This window comes from Lactuca sativa, chromosome 5 (assembly GCF_002870075.4).
Source record: "Lactuca sativa cultivar Salinas chromosome 5, Lsat_Salinas_v11, whole genome shotgun sequence".
Classification (NCBI taxonomy): domain Eukaryota; kingdom Viridiplantae; phylum Streptophyta; class Magnoliopsida; order Asterales; family Asteraceae; genus Lactuca; species Lactuca sativa.
In genome coordinates this window covers 241,725,383-241,733,258 of record NC_056627.2, presented here as the reverse complement: position 1 = coordinate 241,733,258, position 7,876 = coordinate 241,725,383, and positions in this window count along the sequence as shown.

Below are 7,876 nucleotides of genomic sequence, written 5' to 3'. Positions count from 1 at the left end.
TCCTGTCTTGGTCTGTTAAAAATAATAATATAAAAATTAAATTAAAAATTAGCCGATGAAGTCTAAATGAATGTTGTAGAGCGTAATTTTACCTACGCGTGCATATAACGAACGTCAAAAACGGAGCTCGTATGCGAAAGTTATGGATTTTAGAAGTTTTGGCGCGAAAAACGAGAAAAATCCCCAAAACCGAGGAATTTCGCACACGTGGACTTCGGCCACGTGTCCTCGCTTCGCATTCGACGCGTGTCCAGAAATTGGCTGAGTCACCGAAGCCACCTAGCGAGACGTTTCATAATCTTCTCGGGTCAGAGGTTCGGTCCAGTAGAAATGCGACGCGTGCCTCTTCCCTCGTGCGTCCGACCCCTCGCAGGTGCCTCGAACCATCCCTACTTCGGACTAGACCGCGGTCCAATCAGGAGGCGACAGCGAGCCCCTCGCATGCGCAACCCACGTGCGAAGGCACCTGCCCCCTTCGGATCTGCTGCCACCTGGGAGCTTCTCAATCATCCGATCAGAAGCCTCCCCCTATAAATAGAAGGCTGCGAGCCTTCTCGGATAATTTTAAGAAATTGTCCATTTTCACCCCTTTTCTCATATTTCTTTCATTTTAACATCCCCCAGCCCCGATATCGATTATAACCCCCGGAATACTCCACAAAGTGCCCGAGAAGCCCGGAAAATTTATCTTTTCGGTTTCGAAGCCTGACCTTTGCAGAGCCCGGTTTCTTAATAAAACTCCCGGTTTTATAAGAAACGATCGTTTTAGGAAACGAATTGCTGCCCGATTATCATCAAATCATGTGAGTGTATAGTCACCTTCATCTTACACCTAGATATGAAGTATTTTATATGAAATACGTGTTACGTGTAATTATATTAATTATTTAACTGAGGTGACTGTTGAATTGATGTTTCATACAAGTTTTCAACTGTATATGTATTTTTATCTACAAATATGTTGGGTAAAACATGGGTAGATAGTGATGTGTGATAATATAAAAGTGATGAGAGGCCTCGATGTGATTTGAGATCCAATCATCTAGCGGAGTTTGGATGACGACCACGGACTTTCTAGACAGTCCAGTGGAACACTGGCAGGCCCACAACCTGTAGGTGTAATGAACTAAGAGTGTTCATTCGTTGTACTCCGTCCCCCTCATGGTTGCCTTTAAGACATGTATGGCTGAGGAAACCCCTTAGCAGTAGTGTCCATCCTGATGATATTCTTTAGGCTAGGTCCCTTGTGATAAGTGTTTAGGGACATAAAGTGAGGATAACGGGAACGGTTAATTTAGGGTTATTGTGGATTGGTGAACTTAATAAGTTTATTATTACTGTGGGTTGAAAACCCTATATGCTCACCAGGCTCCCAAGCCTGACCCACTCAGCTTTTTATGTTACAGGTAGTGGACCCCGACCATAATCGTAGGACGATGAGAGATTTTTGGATTATAGGCCAGTAGTTGTAAATAACTGTTAAAAGGCTTATAATGTCTTGTTTATGCTTTTGATTTGTATCAGAACATGACATCCCGAGGTTTTGATATGAAATGAAACTATACATTTCTTAAATAAAGGTTTTGATATGAAATGAAACTATACATTTTAAGAAAGATGCCTAAAATGCCCTTATGTGCTAAATGCTATGTGTTTGCCATGTGTGCCATTATTTGTTCGGATCTATGGTTTGTGGCTGACCGGATATGGAAACCTTATGTGTGTAGGATTCTAAGCGTATGATTACGAGATTAGAACTAACATGTAAACGTTTCAGAGTGATAAGGGAATTAAAATGTCTAACAAGGATAAAGACCTAAATTCTATTTATTCGGTATATAGATTGTAATGGCAAGAACTCGTAGTGGAGTTGCAAATGCAAACGGAAATAGGGATCAACAGCCTCAACCTCAAGTAGTTGAGCAAGTACCTGTTGTAGGACCTGCACCTAAGCCAATGAAGATGGCTGGGGTACAAGCAATGATGCAGATGATGTTAGATCGCCAAATGGAGGAGACAAGGCGATTACTACAATAGCATAGTAAAGAGACTACGATACCTATTGAACAGCCCGTATTGAATGAAGGCAATCAGTAGGTGGGAACTACAGTGGGACTCTTGGTCAAGCCAACCCACCGATAGTTAGACAAAACAACTAGGATGGAGGAGTTGATGGACGCGGATGCAAATACAAAGATTTCATGGCATCTAAACCGCCGTGTCTATCTGGAATTCCGACACCGGTGGAAGTCATGAATTGGTTCTCTTAAATGGAGACAATGTTTGAAAGTTGTGAGTGCAGCAACAAACAAAAGACCGCACTTGCAATTCCTCTATTAAAGTCTGGTGTGTTGAGCTGGTGGAAGTTACTAGCTGATTCGATGCCCAAGAGAGAAGCTAGTAAGATTTCTTGGGAAAATTTTGTGGTACAACTGAAATTGCAGTACTGCTCTGAGCAGGATCTTCTGGAAATTAATAATGAGTTCCAGAATTTAAAGAAGGGAAAGATGAGCGTTACTGAATACACTGCTAGTTTTACGGAAAAGATGAAGCTTGTTCCTCATCTAGTTCCAACTGAACTCTCTAAGGTCAACAAGTTTGCCCTCAGATTACCAGCGGACTTTGGTCTGATGGTTAAGCAAGCAACCACTTTGAAAGTCGCCATCTGGGCTGCTAAGAATGTTGAGGTTCAGATCAGAGAGAAGGGTCTAGAGAGGGTAGAAGTTTGTGAAAAGAGAAAATTTGAAGGAACTTCGGGTTCCAACAAGAAAAGCAAATTTTCTAAGTCCAAGAGGTTTCGAGGAGGAGGAGGTGAAGCAAAATGGTGTGAGAAGTGCAAGAAAAAGCACTCTGGGAAATGTACTGAGGAGGTGACTTGCTTCAAATGTGGAAAGACTGGGCATTATGCCAATGTGTGTCCGTCCGACAAGAGGGTATGTTTTGAGTGCCATGAAGAAGGGAATATTTTTAAAGACTATCCAAAGAGGAAGGACGCAGCAAAGCCCAATATACCACCAAAGCTGAAGGTGAGAGCCATTCAGATGACACTTGAAGCTGCAAAAGAAGAAGTCGATGTCGCTTCAGGTACCTTTCTCGTAAACGAATTGCCTGCCCAAGTTTTGTTTGATTCTGGAGCCAATTACTCCTTTATATCGCATGAATTTGGTAGAAAACTAACTTTGCCTGTAGATAGGCTAGTTAATGCTTTATTAGTCGACATTGCTAGTGGCAAGTTTGTACCTATTAGCCATCGTATGAAAAGCATCCTCATTGACTTGGATGGGAATAAGTTCCACGAGGAATTATTGCCTATCGAGTTAAATGGATTCGACATAGTTTTAGGAATGGATTGGCTTAGTGCCAATGATGCCGAAATATTGTGTATGAAAAAGATAGTAAAAGTAAACCCGCCAGGGAAAGAGTCGTTTATGGTGTATAGAGACAAACGCAGAGTAAATTCTGGAATCATTTCCCTAATGAAAGCCAAAAAGTTTTTTGGCCAAGGGATGTACATCATATCTAGCGTTCGTGATCGATGCTAAGAAGGAAGAGAAGGAGGTGCAGAATATTCCGGTGGTGTGTGATTATCCGGAAGTCTTTCCCAAAGATGTTCCCGGATTGCCCCCTGATCGACAAGTAGAATTTCGTATCGACTTGTTACCAGGAACGACGCCGATAGCAAAAGCACCATATCGATTAGAGCCAACCAAGATGAAAGAACTTATGACACAACTTCAGGAGTTATTGGACAAAGGATTCATTCGACCTAGTTCATCGCCCTGGGGAGCCCCTGTGTTATTTGTAAAGAAGAAAGACGGGAGCATGAGAATGTGCATCGATTATAGAGAGCTGAACAAAGCGACGATAAAGAACAAGTACCAGTTGCCGAGGATCGATGAAATGTTCGACTAGTTACAGGGTTCGAGCTATTTCTTGAAGATCGATCTTAGGTCGGGATACCATCAACTAAAGGTAAGAGAGCAGGATATCGAAAAGACTGCGTTTAGAACGAGATATGGACACTATGAATTTTTGGTTATGTCGTTTGGACTAACCAATGCCCCAGCGGCTTTCATGGATGTGATGAATAGGGTTTGTAAACCATTCCTAGATAAATCCATGATAGTATTCATAGACGATATCTTGATTTATTTGAAAAGCACGCAGGAGCATGAAAAGCATCTGCGTGAAGTGCTAAAAGTCCTGAAAAAGGAGAAGTTGTATGCAAAGTTCTCCAAATGTGAATTTTGGATTCAAGAAGTCCAATTTTTAGGTCATGTGGTTAACCAAGAAGGAATAATGGTTGACCCAGCAAAGATTGAAGCTGTAATGAAGTGGGAACAACCAAAAAGCCCTACGGAAATTCGAAGCTTTTTAGGATTAGCTAGATATTACCGAAGGTTTATCCAAGGATTTTCTTTGATTGCTACTCCATTAACAGCTTTGACCCACAAAGGAGCTACTTATGCTTGGAATGAGAAGCATAAGGAAGCCTTTGAGAAGTTGAAGAAGAGATTGTGTGAAGAAACGATTCTTTCATTGCCTGAAGGAGTTAATGACTTTGCAGTTTATAGCGATGCATCTGGAGTTGGGTTAGGTTGTGTTCTGACCCAAAGGGATAAAGTGATTGCGTATGCATCGAGGCAATTGAAGGAGCATGAAAAGAACTACCTCACTCATGATCTGAAGTTGGCAGCAGTTGTATATGCCTTAAAGATACGGAGGCATTATCTTTATGGTACTAAATGCAAACTTTTCACTGATCATAAGAGTCTCCAATATCTCTTTAATCAGAAGGAATTGAACATGAGGCAACGACGCTGGCTAGAGTTACTCAAGGACTACGATTGTGAGATACTTTACCACCCTGGTAAAGAAAATGTTGTTGTTGATGCTCTCAGTCGGAAGGTAAACCTTGAAAAGAGAAGGCCAAGAGCATTGACAATTGAAGTTGTCTCGACAATTATGGAAAGTATAAAGAAAGCTCAAGAGGAAGCTTTAGAGAAAAATGACCGAAAGGAAGAACGTTTGGGCAAAACGTTAGCATTCGGTACAAACAACCAAGGGTTGAAGGTATTCCAAGATAGGATTTAGGTACCTAAGACGGGAGGAGTAAGAGATCTTCTGATGGAAGAAGCTCACAAGACCATGTACTCGATTCATCCTGGCAGTACAAAAATGTATAGGTATCTAAAGCCCTATTATTTGTGGCCGACGATGAAGCTCGATGTTGCTAAGTATGTGGCCGAGTGTGTAACTTGTGCTAGGGTTAAGGCACAACATCAGAAACTGTGTGGGAGTTTAGAACCTTTACCCATACCCATGGCTAAATGGGAAGACATCACCATGGATTTCGTGACTAAACTGCCCAAAACAATAAACGGTCACGACATGATTTGGGTGGTCGTTGATCGCTTCACTAAGAGTGCACATTTCATAGCTGCTAACGAGAAATGGTCTATGGATAAACTTGCAAATTCTTACATGAAGGAAATTGTGAGGCTTCACGGTGTTTTGTTAATGATTGTATCCGATCATGACAGCCATTTTACCTTAAGGTTTTGGAGGAGTCTACAAGAGGAATTGGGTACCAAGTTGTGTTTGAGTACAGCTTACCATCCGCAAACCGATGGTTAGAGTGAACGAACAATTAAAACATTGGAGGATATGCTGAGAGCATGTACCCTAGAATTCCAAGGTAACTGGGATGAACACTTACCTCTAGTAGAATTTTCCTATAATAATAGTTTCCACTCAAGTATCAAGATGGCACCTTATCACACTTTGTATGGAGAAAAGCGTCGAACGCCGTCATGTTGGCTGGAAGCTGGGGAAAAGCAGTTTATGGGACCTGAAATATTCCATGAGACTGTTGAGAAGTTGAAAGTGATTAGGGAAAGGATGTTGGCAGCTCAAGATTGTCAAAAGAGCTATGTTGACAAGAAAAGACGATCGATGACCCTCGAAGTTGGGGAATCGGTTTTGCTTATAGTCTCACCGTGGAAGGGACTTATAAGATTCGGGAAACGAGGAAAGTTGAGTCCAAGGTTTATTGGACCATTCAAATTTCTTCAGAAAATTGGGAACCAAGCTTACAAGCTAGAATTACCGAAAGAACTGGAGGGTACTCATAACACCTTTCATGTGTGTTATTTGAGAAAGTTTACGGCAGATGTGCCCGACATAATTCCCATTTCTGAATTAAGGTTGTATGAAAACAAGAGGTTGATTGAAGAACCTGAGGCAATCGTTGACCATAAGACTAAGAAGTTGCGACGCAAGATGGTCGATTTAGTGCTTGTGCGTTGGAAACATACGAATGGTCCAAATCTCACCTGGGAAACGGAGAGTGGCATGATGAGTCGCTACCCGCATTTGTTTGCTAATGTGTGATTCTGGGGACGGAATCATCCTAAGGAGGAGAGAATTGTAATGCCCGTGTTTCTAGGCTAGGCATTAATATAGACATTATAGTCTAGGTTAACTTTTGTAACTCGTTTTGAATAAATGAAAAGGAATTATGTGAATTATGTGTTTTATGATTAATTATTAGGGTTTAATTAATTAAGAATAAAAAATAAGCATCAAAAATAAATATTAGATAAAGTAGATATCTTTACATAAAGTTGTAGTGATCAAAACAAGGATCCCGGAGATATAAAGAATGCCAAAATCCAAGTTATATCGAAGAAGTTATGACATGTCGAAGTTTCGCGACAAAACCGACAAGGTGCTGAATGTCGTGAAAAGTGAGTTTTTGATAAACTACTTTTTAGCCTTAGTAATCTAAACGAAACTCATAGTGATCGTTAAACCGAGAGTATGAATAAAAAGAACACCCAAATCTGACTTCGTATGAGGAAGTTATGATTTTTCGAAGTTTCAGCTTAGCAGTAGACAGCTAAAAACTCGAATTTTAGATCGAGTGATTTTTAGCCGACACGACCTAAACGAGAATCGAAGGTCTCGTCATTAGTAGCACAATGGTAAAAAGTCTGACGAAAATGGACGTCGGATGAAGAAGTTATGAATTTTTAACAGATTTCCTGTCCCGGTCTGTTAAAAATAATAATATAAAAATTAAATTAAAAATTAGCCGACGAAGTCTAAACGAAAGTGGTAGAGCGTAATTTTAACTACGCGTGCATCTAAAGAACGTCGAAAATGGAGCTCATATGCAAAAGTTATGGATTTTAGAAGTTTTGGCGCGAAAAACGAGAAAAATCCCCAAAACCGAGGAAATTTCGCACCCATGGATTTCGGCTACGTGTCCTCGCTTCGCATCCGACGCATGTCCAGAATTGGCTGATTCACCGAAGCCACCTGGCGATGCATTTCATAATCTGCTCGAGTCCGAGGTTCAGTCCAGTAGAAATGCGACGCGTGCCTCTTCCCTCGTGCGTCCAAACCCTCGCAGGTGCCACAAACCATCCCTACTTCGGACTAGACCGCGGTCCAATCAGAAGGCGACAGCGAGCCCCTCGCATGCGCAGCCCACGTGCGAAGGCACCTGCCCCCTTCGGATCTGCTGCCACCTGGGAGCTTCTCAGCCGTCCGATCAGAAGCCTCCCCCTATAAATAGAAGGTTGTGAGACTTCTCGGATAATTTTAAGAATTTGTCCATTTTCACCCCTTTTCTCATATTTCTTTCATTTTAACATCCCCCAAAGCCCCGTATCGATTATAACCCCGGGAATACTCCACTAACTGCCCGAGAAGCCCGAAAAATTTATCTTTTCGGTTTCGAAGCCTGACCTTTGCAGAGCCCGGTTCCTTAATAAGACTCCTGGTTTTATTAGAAACGATCGTTTTACGAAACGAATTGCTGCCCGATTATCATCAAATCATGTGAGTGTATAGTCACCTTCATCTTACA